The 14,737-nt window shown below is 37.1% G+C and overlaps 1 pseudogene; it reads left to right on the top strand.

Moving 5' to 3' along the window:
• The first annotated feature begins 342 nt into the window (after positions 1 to 342).
• LOC112440021 (U4 spliceosomal RNA) lies at positions 343 to 474 on the top strand (annotated as a pseudogene).
• Positions 475 to 14,737: the final 14,263 nt, after the last annotated feature.

Below are 14,737 nucleotides of genomic sequence, written 5' to 3'. Positions count from 1 at the left end.
TTGTCATGGGGGCACAGTAACAGCCTTCTTGCTGGTGGGAACTATGCAGAGTATTGAGGTGGCACAGGGCATCACACGGCAAGGAGAATGAATGTGCTAACATGCTAGCTCAGATCCCTCTTCTTATATAGTTACCAGTCCCATTACCTGATAACCCATTAATCTGTGAATGGATTAATTCATTCATGAGGGCAGAGCCCTTATGATCCAAGTGCCGCTTAAACAGGCCACGTCTCTCAACACTATCACATTGGGAATTACATTTCAACATGAATTTTGGAAGGAACAAACATTCAAACCATACAAAATGGAAAAATAAATCAAAATAAAATAAACCTCCTTAGCTTTGCTCAGTGGCAGTATTATGACCAACGAGCTCCATCTGAGGCATGATTATTGCTAATTGAAAACTTTTCCCAATACGACAATTGAAATATAGTTTAGATTGGCATTTTTTGGACAGTCTGTATGGAAACTAAACTTTGTTGGTAAAAAAAATAAAAATTAATGATAAATAAAAAATAAACTGCTGGCTTAAGTTGATTTATAATTCTGTATCTCATAAAATTGGAATATACATTTATTATAATTTGTAGCAATCTAGGAATTTTGATGCTAGGGTAACAGGTGGGGTTTTCTTCCCTATACACCTTCTTGATGCTAGAATAGGGTAATTTATAAGATAGGAATAAGATCTGAATATATAATAGAAATTGTTCTTAGATGCAAGCACCGGTAGCATTTTAAGTAAGGTAGAGAAAATAGACTGCTAATAAAGTAACTGGAGTTGTATCATAAGATACTGTCAATCTTAGAAGTAGAAAGCTGTGCTTGTCTTGTATCTCTTTCACCCTGATGCTGGACCAGGAAGAGTAGAATTTCTTAAATGTCTTCCTCTTACAAGAAGGGCCTGAGGAAACCATCAAAGGGGACCAAGTGACTGATAGCCCAGGCCAGAGTCCATGCTAAAGCAGCAGTGACATGCAGAGGCATAGAGGGACATCGAGGGAAATATTTCATTTATATATTTATTGACATTAGGGTTTCTTCTGTGAACTATCCAGTGGGATCCTTAGATGCATTTTAAAATTAGTTTTCTTATCTTTTGCTTATTGGCTTGCAAAAGCTTTTCATAAATTAACTATTTTAGGCATGTGAATAATTTTTTTTATTTTGTGTGTAATTTCTTTGTAAACAAAAAAGCCTACAATTTTGTTTGTGTATTTGTTTGTTTTGAGATGGAGTCTCACTCTGTCACTCAGGCTGAAGTGCAGTGGCATGATCTTGGTTCACTGCAGCCTCAACCTCCTGACAAATGTTTTTATTTGATATCATGAAACATGTTTATCTCCTTTATGGCTTTTGGGTTCCTGCTAAGCAAAATTTAACAATTTCTAAATGCAACATTTCCTTCAAAATTGGAAGTTTAAACTTATATACTAGTAGCTCACCTTACTACTTTTTAGGTGTTTTATTATTATTATTACATTGATTTCTCTTTAATCTCTTGCATCTATTTCTCAGCCTAACTTTGGAGATAATCTTTCACCAAGAGCTCAGTTTTGGAAATACTTTCAGTGATTCTTCTCTTCTTTGGTTCACTACTTGGGTGGTTCTTCATTATTTCCTATTTTCTCTTTAGCTCTCTATGTTTTGCCACCTGTGATCTGCTCAACACTCATTTCCTAAAACCAAGCCCCAAGGAAGAAATAACCACAATTGCCTTGATCAATAACAAGATAGAGAATATTTTCATTTCAGTGTCAGATTTTACTTTTCCCAATTACTATTTATAATTTCAAAATATTCACTATCTAAGCAACTTAGGAGTAGACAAACTTACATTTACATTCCCCTTTATTTCTCTCCTCCTCTGGGACCTTAACCTGCCACTGTTCTTCACTGATTCACATCACTCAGCTGATCTCTTTAAGTGGCACTTGTCACCCCAAGAGGGTAGTGAGGGCTGCCTCTGCTCTTTAGCTCATATTGTACCGCAGTGCTCTTTGGAACTGTCTGGCAAGGACTCCGTTCTCTCTCACCTGCTAGGTGTGAATTTCTTTGTTGGTGACCACACTTGAATCTTCATGGTGCCAGTGACTTGAGATGGTCTGGCAGAAGTGGATGATAAAGATTTACCTTGTATTGCCTTGTAAGACAAAGATTTACCCTTTGTATTAAATTTTTTTAATGGCTTTCAAAAGTTGAGTTATTTAGGCCCAATGAGACACTGAGTTCAGTTAGTAACTTAGTTTAGATTCCTCAAAAGCCAGACTCTGGGGCAAGAATTTGGGAGCAGGTGGTTTATTTGTGAAGTGTTTGCAGGAAGCAAAAGTAAAGGAGTGGAGAAAGAGAGAGAGAGAGGAAGAAGCGCCAACAAAGGTGCATTAAACACTGTGTATATGGAGGAACAGTGGTTCCATCTTACTAGGAACTCTCTGAAATACTGGTTAGAATACAACTCAGAATTGTCCTAGTGGGTGTCTGGGAAGCTTGGGTATTTATCCACTGACTCTCATATCTCACTTGTTAAAGGATGTCCCTGGGGGTTAAATCTCCAGCATTTTGGGGCTATCCCACAGCACTGAGCAAGCTCTCACAACTCTGCAGAAAGCCCCAAGGCTGAAAAACAGAGACATGCGGGCTCTGAAAGGCTGTCAGCCATGCACGGGAATGTCCACCATGGTGTTGGTGAATGAAACAGGACACTGACAGCACCTGCCATTGAGAAATTGAGATTTCATTTATATAATTATAGCCCCCTGACTGCATTTATGTGAATACATGTTCCATTGTGTTTTCTTTGAGCCAGTGTGAATGCTGGCTGTCTTTTTGGGAACGCATTTGCTATCAGCCCACTCCCTACCCTCCTACTCTTCTCCTGCTGATACACTTCTGTCTGCCCTTTCAGTTTTCCAGAAATATGTGAGTATGTCTGAACCCCAGCAATGTATACAGGTTCAGTTATTTCCCAGGGGTCCCGTTAGGTTTCCATGCAAATAGATTTTCCAGTAGTTCCCAAGCTATGGCCATGACATATCTTAACTCTCACCAGTGGACACAGCTGTGCTCAAGCTGAGAATCACACTATACAATCTTAAAATCTGATCTTTTACGTATTTTCTCTTTCCTGACCTCTGCCAACTGGTATTTGACATATTTTATATAAAGTAAAATAAAATGTACTTATAAACATTTTTTTGCCAGGTTTCCCTAGATACACTTAGCAACTGCCTTCTTAAAACACGGCTTAAGCGCAGACTTAACATGACAGCATTTCTTTAAAAAGGACAGACGATTAATTAGTTCTGTCATGTGTAGAATGCCAAATAATTATCTTCTTTTCATTGCTGCATGCAGTCTCCTCCAATTATTACCTTACAAAGATTTTAGAAGAAATACCTCAAAGAAGTTTGACTTTGGGCAAGTGACATTCTGTCAGAACCATTCCAAGGACAGAAGAGGATGAATGGGACTCAGTGACTACTGAAGTCTTCCCTCTTCCATTGATCGATGTTACAGCACCAGGCAAGGGGACCAGTTTCTCTGTATTGCATTTCCTTCAGTTTTAATACAGAAATACTAGTATACTAAAGGACTCCAGGGAAGTAAACCCAGAGGGGCAAGGACTGCTCATGGCAGAATAGTAAGAGGAGCCATGTGGCCATGTTTGCAAACTCTTGTTAAAAATTGACATTAGTTGAGGTTAACTTGCATTGAGAATAACTTCCCAATTAGCAGCGCATCTGAAATTGCCCTTATAGGGCTTAAGCATTTGTTGTTTGGGTTGTATGCATTCTCATACTGTTGCATATGGGTTGCAGTCTGATTGATGTCTTTCTTTTCTTTTCTTTCTTTTTTTTTGAGAAAGAGTCTCACTGCATTGCCCAGGCTGGAGTGCAGTGGTGTGATCTCGCTTCACTGCAACCTCTTCCTCCCAGGTTCAAGCAATTCTCCTGCCTCAGCCTCCCAAGTATCTGGGATTACAGGTGCATACCACCTCGCCCTGCTAATTCTTGTATTTTTTTTAGTAGAAATGGGGTTTCACCATGTTGGCCAGGCTGGTCTTGAACTCCTGACCTCAAATGATCCACCCACCTTGGCCTTTCAAAGTGCTGGGATTATAGGCATGAGCCAAAACGGCCAAACTGATTGATGTCTTTCTGGAGAACTTAGTGTTTTATCCACAGTGTACTTAATAAATGCCAAGTGATGTGTTGCATGACTTCTCAGACTCTTACTAATATTTTTCTTCATATTCAGGGAGGCATATTGTAAATTCAGAGAGAAATTCAGAATTTATCCTCTTCTATAACTACAGAATAAGGGAAGACTAAGCTATCAATATCAGTCTGCATCTCTCTGCAGTTCATATCTCTGGGTCTCTGTCTTTGTACCTCTGTGTCTGTATCATTCTTTCTCTCTTTTCTACAACCACATATACTTTAGATTCCCTGTTCCCTCCAAAGAGCATTTCCTACGATTAAGATGAATCATGATCAGTCTTGCCATTTCAAGGCTCATGAGAGGGGAAGCTTGGTAGAGTGTAAAAAGCCTAGGTTCTGGGCTTTGTTGCCCAGAATTCATTGTTGTTGGGCACAGTGGCTCATGTCTATAATGCCAACAGTTTAGGAGGTCAGCTGGGAAGATTACTTGAGACCAAGAGTTCAAGACCAGCCTGGACAATAGAGCAAGGCCTCATCTCTTAAAAAAATTAAAATTATTAGCCAGGCATAACAGTGTGTGCATGTAGTCCCAACTACTCAGGAGGCTGAGGCAGGAGGATCACTTAAGCCCAGAGTTCAAGGTTATGATGAACCATGATCATGCCACTGCACTGCAGCCTGGGTAGCTCAGTTATATGACCTGCAAGTTACACCAACTTTTTAAAGTGTTAGTTCCATGAGGTTCAATATATTTGCAGGTCCTCATAGTGAGAGAATGACACATCCCTTCCCATGCTTGCATGGCTCATGGTACGTCTCTCTGAGGGAGGATTAGACATCCCTCTATTATAGTACATTTGGCCATGTAACATTTAGCCAATATAATGTCAACAGAAGCTCTAAGAGCCACCTTACGGCACTACTATTGGTCTTTTCCTTTGTTAAAAGATTGGTACTGGTATGTCATAGGTAAGGGTTGTTCCTTCAGCTTTGGTCCCAGTAAACAAGAAAAGATGTTGAGCACAGAAACAGTTGATCCACAATGTAGATCTGTAATGTGAGCAGGAAATAAATATTTCTTGCTGTAAACTTCTAAGATCACATTGAACCTTAGCATAAAGTGATGTATGTATTTTCAAATCTGTAAATTGGGAATATATCATTCATTTTTCCAAGCTAATGACAAGAAACTGCCAGATAATACATATAAAAGCTCAAAATATGGTAGTCAATGCAAGGCTTGGAAATAGCAGTTTAAAAGCTTTGGGGGAAATTCAAAAGACATATTTTTGGAGTACATACTTCATTATTATTATTACTATTATTATTATTTATTATTATTTTTTTCGACACAGAGTCTTGCTCTGTCACCCAGACTGGAGTGCAATGGTATGATCTTGGCTCACTGCAACCTCCGCCTCCTGAGTTCAAGCGATTCTCCTACCTCAGCCTTCCAAGTAGCTGGGACTACAGGTGTGCACCACCACACCCGGCTAAATTTTTGTATTTTTAGTAGAGATGGGGTTTCACCATGTTGGCCAGGCTGGTCTTGAACTCCTGGCCTTGTGATCTGCCTGCCTCCCAAAGTGCTGGGATTGCAGGTGTGAGCCACTTTGTCCAGCCTACTTCATTATTTTTGAGGTTGCTTTTGGTCAAGGGAAGGCACTTCTTTCTGAAGTAATCTTTTTCTTCCCTTTCAATTCCCTTGAACAATTCAACATACAGTTCTAATTTCACCTCCTCTCTACAGTTTTATCCAATCCTCTGTCCCTAACAAAATCAATTGCCTCTGTCTGTATAGCCGTAACAACATTGTGTTATAAATGTTACATGTTGACTTTCCCACTAGTCTGTGCAGGCTTGCTATGGTTTGAATGTATTATTAAAGCTCCTGTGTTGAAAACTTAATCCCAAATGCAGCAGTGTTAAAAAGTGGGACCTGTAAGAGGTGATTAAGTCTTGAGGGTTCTGTCCTCAAAAATGGATTAATGTCATTATTTCAGGAGTGGGTTACTTACTTCGGTAGTGGGTTTCTGATAGAAGGATGAGTTCAGCCTTGTTCTCTCACTCTCTCACCCATGTGATGCCTTCCACCGTGTTATGACACAGTCAGTAGCCCATCACCAAATGTGGTCCCTTGATTTTGGACTTTCCAGTCTCTGGAACCATGAGCCAAATAAGTTTGTTTCTAATAAATTACCCAGTCTGTAGTATATGGTTAAGACAGCATAAAACAGGCAAAGACAAGACCATTGGGGTGGAAGCTGATTTTTATATTCATCCAAGAAACAATGGAATAGGCAGAAATTGCAGTGAAGGCTCACTATATAAATAATTTTAATATATGCCAACAAACAACACAATTTTATGTGATTCTATTATCTTGTGCAATAACAAACACATCTAGTAACATGTATTCAAATTATTAGTTTTATATTATAACAGAATTTTGTAAGCCTTGCATGCCAGAAGAATGTTTCTGAATTCCTCACCCTATCCATCTCTTCAACACTGAGTTTATAAGCTCAGTGGTTTGAATGCATCAGTATCTGGATGCACACTTTGCATTTGTCCTTTTTTAAATCTACTTTTTTGGTTTCCATAGTTTACTCTGGAATGTCTGTACTCTGGAATGTCTGTTTACAAGAATGTCTGTACTGCATAAATAATATATGTATGTTTATTATAGCATAGGGACAAGTTAGTGGGTTTTCAAAGATAATTTTAAAAAACTTTATTGAAGTAAAATAGATATGCAATATAACATATACAGTTAAAATATGCAATTTGAAAAGTTTTGATAGACATATACACCTATGAAACCATCATCACAATAAAAATAGCGAACATATATATAACACCTGGATGTCTTCTTGTGTCCTTTGTCATTCTTCTTCATTAACCTCTCCCACTCCCCATTCCCAGACAACCACTGATCTGCTTTCTGTACTGCAAATTAGTTGTATTTTCTAGGGTTTTATATAAATGGAATTACGTAGTGTGTACTTTTTTGTTTGGCTTCTTTCATTCAGCATAATTATTTTGAGATGAACGTTTGTGTTATTCCTACTTGTGGGATATTACAAATATAATGCTTTTTGGAACATTTCTATACATGTCTTTGTGTGGGCATTTGTTTTTATTTATCTTGGTAAATACCTACGAGTGGAATGGCTAGATCATATTGTAAGTTTATGCTTAACTTGTTAAGAAACTGTCAAGTGGTTTTCCAAAGTGGTTGACCATTATATGTTCCCACTGGTGGTGTATGAGAATGCCAGTTCTTCTACATCTTTGCCAACACTTGGTTAGTCCTTTAAATTATAGTCATCCTGTTAGGTATGCATCTCATTGTGGTTTTAATTTACTCTTCTCTAACAATTAACAACGTTTAGAATCTTTTCATATACGTATCTGCTATTCACATATCTTCTTTGGAGAAGTGTCTGTTTACATTTATTTAATTTGTTTAATTGGGCTATTTGTATTTTTTAAGTTGCATTTTGCATGTTCTTTTTATATTTTCAATACAAGTCTTTTATCAAAAATAGGCTTTGCAAATTTTTTTTTCCTGTCTATGACTTTCTTTTTATTCTTTAAGAATATTATTTGGAGAGCAGAAGTTTTTAATTTTGTAAAGTCTGCTTTACCAATATCTTTTTCACTGATAGATGATTGGTATTTAAGAAATTATTGTCTAACCCAAGATCATATAGATTTTTCCCCGTGTTTCTTCTAAAAATTTTGTAGCTTTATGTATTACATTTAGGTCTATGATTTCTCTTGCATTAATTTCATTATGATACAAATTAGGTATCAACGTTCATGCTTTTGCATATGGGTATTCTGTTGTTCCAGCCACTACTTATTGAAATGACAATCCATTCTCTATTTTTGCATCTTTGTTGAAAATCAGTTGTCCATATGTGCAGGTCTATTTCTGCAATAACGACTCCATTCCATTGATCTATTTGTGTACTAATACCACACTGTATTTATTAATGCAGCTTTACAATAAATCTTGAAAGCAGTTAATGTTAGCCCTCCCACTTTGGTCTGCTTCTCAAAGTTATATTTGGCAATATTAAGTTGTGTGCATTTCCATATGAATGTTAGAGGCAGCCTGTTACCTTTTTTTTTTTTTTTTTTTTTTTTTTTTTTTTTTTTTTTGAGACAGAGTCTCGCTCTGTCGTCCAGGCTGGACTGCAGTGGCCGCGATCTCGGTTCACTGCAAGCTCCGCCTCTCGGGTTCACGCCATTCTCCTGCTTCATCTTCCCGAGTAGCTGGGACTACAGGTGCCTGCCACCACGCCCGGCTAATTTTTTGTATTTTTAGTAGAGACGGGGTTTCACTGTGTTAGCCAGGATAGTCTTGATCTCCTGACCTCGTGATCCACCCGCCTCGAGCTCCCAAAGTGCTGGGATTACAGGCATGAGCCACTGCGCCCGGCCGATATTATTATTTTAAAATTATAATATCCAATGCGTATTGCTAATATATAAAACTAAAATTGGTTTTAGCATATTAATCTTATATCTTCCACCTGACTAATCTGTGCAATCTGTAGTGATGTCATTTTTCCAATTTCTGATATTGGTAATTTTGTCTTCTTTTTTCCCGATCTGCCTGACTACAGTTTTTTCAGTTTTATTGATTCTCTCAAAGAACCAGCAATAGTTTCATTTATTTTTGTCTGCTGCTTTTTTTTTAATTTTTGTATTTGCTTATTTCCTATCTGATCTTTATTATTATTTTTTTCTTTTGGTTACTTGGGTGCAGTGGTTAATTTGCCATTAATCTATTTGGTGTATATTTTATATCCCATATTGTAGGTTTTCTATTTGTGTGTTTTTATGTCTTCCATGTTTTTACTTCTTTTTCTACATATGGAATATGGTTATAATAATCATTTCAATGTACTTGTCTGATAATTCTAATATCTGGGTCAGATTCAATTAATTTTTATTTTCTTTATGATTTGTATTTTTCTTGTTCCTTGCATGCCTGCTAATTTTTGATTAAGTGACAGACATTGTGAATTTTGCCTTGTTGGCTCTGGCTATTTTTGTATTCCTATATATAGTCTTAAGATTTATTGGAGTAAACTATATATATATATATATATATATATTTATTTATTTATTTTTTATTTATTTATTTATTTATTTTTTTGACAGGGGCTCACTTTGTCACCCAGGCTGGAGTGCAGTGTTGCAAACATGGCTCACTGCAGCCTTGACCTCCTGGGTTCAAGTGATCCTCCCACTTCAGCCATCCAAGTAACTAGGACTTACAGGTATGTGCCACCACATCCAGCTAACTTTTGTATTTTTTTTTTTATAAATGGGGTTTTGCCATGTTGTCCAGGCTGGTCTTGAACTCCTGAGCTGAAGAGATCTGCCTGCCTTAGCCTCCCAAAATCCTGGGATTACAGACGTGAGCCACTACACCTGGTCTTTTTTTTTTTTTCTTTCCATCTTTTTTTTCGGACCAGACGTATGTTTAATCTAGGACTAATTATTCCTCACTACTGAATCAAGACCATTCTGAGTGTTCTACCTGAATGTCTTTACAAATTATGAGGTTCTCTAGTCTGGCTGGTGGGAACAGGACAATCCTCTGCCCTTTTTGAGTTTTAGAAACTGTTCCCTGTTATTCTTACAGATGGTTCTGTCCCATAGACTAGGGTAATTTCCTCACATTTTTGCACTGATATAAACTCTGCTGAATATTTCAGAGATACCTTCTTCAGATATCCAGGGTTATTTTCCTGTGCAGGTTTCTATTAACTCCTCTGTCTGATAAATATACCCTCTTGGTCTCTGTAGAGTCTCAGCTTCCATCTTTTCAACTCAGGGAACCTCAAGTTCCACCTTGCTTCTCCCTGCCCATAGCATCATCTGGAAACTCTTGAGACATAAGCTGGGCAATCCTAAGAATCACTTTCTTTATTTCCCATCCTCAGGGATCACTGTTTTTCTTGGCCTGATGTCCAGTGTCCTAAAATCCACTGTGCCAAATATGTTGTCTAGATTTGATTGTTTCTGTCAGGGGGTTAAATCTAGTCCCTGTTACTCCATGTCGGCCAGAAGCAGAAGTTCCTCAAAGCTAATTTTGATTATGTGATTTTTCAACTCATTAAATTGCGAATAACTAGTTGATTTGAAGGACTGTGATGCTAGTAAATAAAGCCGAGTTTGGCATAGTTAGAGCTAGAACTTATAGCCCAGTCTCTATTCCATGTGGCAGTCAATCTCTAACAAATTGTAATTTATAAAATTTTGCATGTAGGCATATGTGTATTTGGGCACATAAGTACAGCTATACCATTTTTTTATGTCTGATAGCTCAGTTTCAATCATTCACGCAAATATCAGCAAAAAATAGTAAGTGCAATGATACAGTGGTTTTCACAAAGAAGATATATTCCCATCTGCATGCCTACTGTTGCTGTAGTGTAAATTTACCATTATCTAGTGTGTTATAAAGCTAACAGATCTAATTTTACAGTTTTTCCAACACCAATCATACAAAGCTGTGAGCTGACAGCTATATGTTTATTTTGCATCAAGCATATCCTGGAAGGTGAAAACTTATACCCGTATACCATGATTTTTATGCAGAGATAATGCTTAAATTAACACATGGAGAGATTTAATTTCATTTACATATTTTAACATTATGAGAAATTATATCTGCCAGATTTGCTGGTGAAAGCTATGTTGTAGATTGATTATTCTAAAAGTAGAGTTGGCTTCTTTCTGTTCATTATTGGCAAATACATATTAATTGCTTCCATCTGGGAAAAATTCTTAGCACTGAATGAAATGTATCATAGAAGAGTTTCTGGCAAGTGAGATATATAGATATATATATATATTCAAAAAATTTATTGAATGAATGAATGAATACTTGCATGTTTCTTCAAGCTCCTAACCTAATTTGTATTGAGTCATTTATAAATTTATAAATATTCATGAAGTACCTATTAAGTACTAGGCACTAAAAATACACAAAGATGAATAAATTACAGTTGCTACATTTAAGGAGCTGATGGTCTACCATATTCCATGAGCCATAGGTACATTCTATGGTACAAGGTGTTTGTGGGGTTAATGCCATAAAATGGTACAAAGAAAACTCCACAGGGAGTGATCACTGCAAAATAAGAAGCATTCGCCTACACTTGGGAGGAATTGGGAAAATAGACAAGACATTAGAAATGGATTTAGAAATATAAATAATGTTTTGGTAGGTTAAAATAGGCAACAAAGAAATTCCCCAGCAGAAGAATATCAGGTATAAAACCACGCCTGCTCGGGCAATCGAAACGTTCTAGCAATCTGGTGAACAGGGAAACTGCAGACAGAGTTAAGCGATGAAGCTGGAGTGGTGCGAGGCCTGAAGTAGAGGTTACAGTGTTAGCACCTTTGAAAATGAGCAGGATGGGTTTCTATTTAAAGTCATTAGGTAGCTGGAAGACATTCATGTATTTTAGTAGGGATTTTGCACATGATTGAAAGTGTGTGTATGAAGAACTGACACGTGAATGCAGGAAAGAAGTGGGCAGTATTCAGAGATGTGGAAGCCCAGTTGAAGGTGAAGCAAAATAATTCTGGAAATTAATCGTTGAAGTACAAGATGGGGTCTATTGTAAAGATATTTCAGAGGTAAAAATCTACGTAATTTGTCAATTAGTTGAATACAGGCTATCAAAATGAAGGAGAGGGGATCTTGCTGTCAAGAAAGAATTTTACAAATATACAGGCATTCCTCATAGATATTGTGGATTCTATTCAAGACCACCACAGTAAAGCAAATATCACAGTAAAATTAGTCACAAATTTCTTGGCTTCCTAGTGCAAAAAAAGGTTATGTTTATACTGTACTGTAGTTTATTAGATGTGTAATAACATTATGAATAACAATGTGCATAACTTAATTAAAAAATAATTTATTGCTAAATGCTAATGACCATTTTAGCCCTTGGTGAGTCACAGTCTTTGCTGGTGGACGGTCTTTCCTTGCTGTTGATGCTGGTGGTTGCTGAAGGCTGGGTGGCTGTGGCAATTTCTTAACATAAGACAACAATGAAGTTTGTCACATTGATGGACTCTTCTTTTCAGGAAAGATTTTTCTGTAGCATGAGAAGCATTTTACATACAGTATAATTCCTTTCAAAATTGTAGTCAGTCCTTTCAAGCCCTGCTGCTGCTTTATCAACTAAGTTTATAGAGCATTCTAAATCTTTTGTTATCCTTTCAACCTTGTTCACAGAATCTTCAACAGGAGTACATTCCATCTCAATCAAGCACTTTCTTTGCTCATCCCTAAGATGCAACTCCTCATTCATTCAAGTTGTGTCATGAGATTGGCAGCAACTCAGTCACGTCTTCAGGCTCCACTTCTAATCCTAGTTCTCTTGCTATTTCTACCACATCTGCAGTGACTTCCTCCACTGAAGTTTTGAATTCTTCAAAGTTTGGAATCAACTTTTTCCCAATTCCTGTTGAGGTTGAGATTTTGACCTCCTCCCATGAATCAAGCATATCCTTAATGACATCTAGAATGGTGAAGTTTCTCTAGAAGGTTTTCAATGGACCTTTTCCGGAAGGTTTTCAATGGATCCTTCAATGATCAAAGAGGAATCACTAGGAAAGCCAGTTACAGCCTTACAAAATGTATTTCTTAAACATTGAGAGTTGAAAGCTGAGATTACTTCTTGATCCATGGGCTACAGAATGAATGCTGTATTAGCAGGCATTAAAGACATTAATTTTCTTTTACATCTCCATCAGAGCTTTTGAATGACTATGTGCATTGTCAGTGAGCAGTAGTATCTTGAAAATAATTCTTTTTTTGGAGCAGTAACTCTCAATAATTGGCTTAAAATATTTACTAAACCATGCTGTAAAAAGATTTGCTGTTATTGAGGTTATGTGTTTTTTTTAATTTATAGAGGACAGGCGTAATAGATTCAGCATGATTCTTAAGGCTCCTAGGATTTTGGAAATGGCAATGAGCATTGGCTGTATCTTATAAGTCACCAGCTGCATTATTCTGTAACAAGAGTCAGCCTATCTTTTGAAACCTTGAAGGACAGGTATTGAGTTCTTCTCTGTAACTATGAAAGTCTTAGATGGGATCTTCTTCTGATAGAAGACTGTTTTGTTTCCACTGAAAATCTGTTGTTTAGTGTAGCCACATTCATCAATTATCTTAGCTAGATCTTCAAGATAACTTGATGTAGCTTCTACATCAGTACTTGTGACTTCACCTTGCACATAAAGTTACAGAGATGGCCTCTTTCCTTAAGCCTCATGAACCAACCCTCTGCTAGCTTTCAACTTTTCTTCTGAAGCTTCCTCACCTCTTTCAGCCTTCATAGAACTGGAGACAGTTAAGACCTTGTTCTGAATTTGGTTTTGGCTTAAGGGGATGTTTTGGCTGGTTTGATCTTCTATCCAGACCATTCAAATTCCTGGTCTCAAGTGATTGCCCCTCCTTGGCCTTCCAAAGTGCTGGGATTACAAGAGTAAACTACCATGCCTAGCTCTGGAGTAGCATTTTTAATTTTTTAATTTTCATCTAGAACGTACCCTTTCATTCACAACTTGTCCAACCGGAGCAAGAGGATTAGCTAACCTGGTATTCAACATGCCTTCCTCACTAAGCTTAATCATTTGTAGCTTTTGATTTAAAGTGAGAGATGTGCAGCTCTTCCTTTCACTTGAACACTTAGAATCTATTGCAGGTTTGTTAATTGGCTTAATTTCAATATTATTGTGTCTCAGAGAGTAAGGCAGCCCAAGGGGAAGGAGAAAGATGGGGAAATGGCCAGTCAGTGGAACTGTCAGAATACACACAATATTTATCAATTAAATTTGCCATCTTATATGGGCACTGTTTGTGGCACCCCAAAACAATTACAACAGTAACATCCAAGATCACTGATCATCCTAACAGACATGATAATAATTAATAGGTTTGAAATATTGTGAGAATTACCAAAATGTGATGTAGAAACACAAAGTGAACACATGCTATTGGGAAAATGGCACAGATAGACTTGCTTAATGCAGGGTTGCCACAAACCTTCAACTTGTAAAAAATAAAATCAGCATGTGGAAGAGGTATCCTCACTTTTGTGTTTAATTGCAGCACTAATCACAATAGCCAAGATATGGAATCAACCTGAGTGTACATCAATGGATATACATATATATATATATGAAAATATTATTCAGCCATAAAACAGAATGGAATATTGTCATTTGCAGCAACACAAATAAGTCCAGAGGACATTATGTTAAGTGAAATAAGCTAGACCCAGAAAGATAAATATTGCATGGTTTCACTCATTTGTGGTAGTTAAAAAATTGATCTTAGCAGGTAGAGAGTATAATGATGGTAACTAGAGTCTGGGAAGTGTAGGGAGATGAAAAGAAGTTGGTTAATGGCCACAAAAGTACAGTTAGATAGAAGAAATAAAATCTAGTGTTCAGTAGCACAGTAGGCTGACTATATTTAACAATCATGTATATTTCAAAATAGCTAAAAGAGATTAATT

Source organism: Pan paniscus, chromosome 4 (assembly GCF_029289425.2).
Source record: "Pan paniscus chromosome 4, NHGRI_mPanPan1-v2.0_pri, whole genome shotgun sequence".
Taxonomy (NCBI): domain Eukaryota; kingdom Metazoa; phylum Chordata; class Mammalia; order Primates; family Hominidae; genus Pan; species Pan paniscus.
The sequence above is the reverse complement of the archived record's forward strand: the minus strand, read 5'-3'. Positions and strand labels throughout refer to the sequence as shown.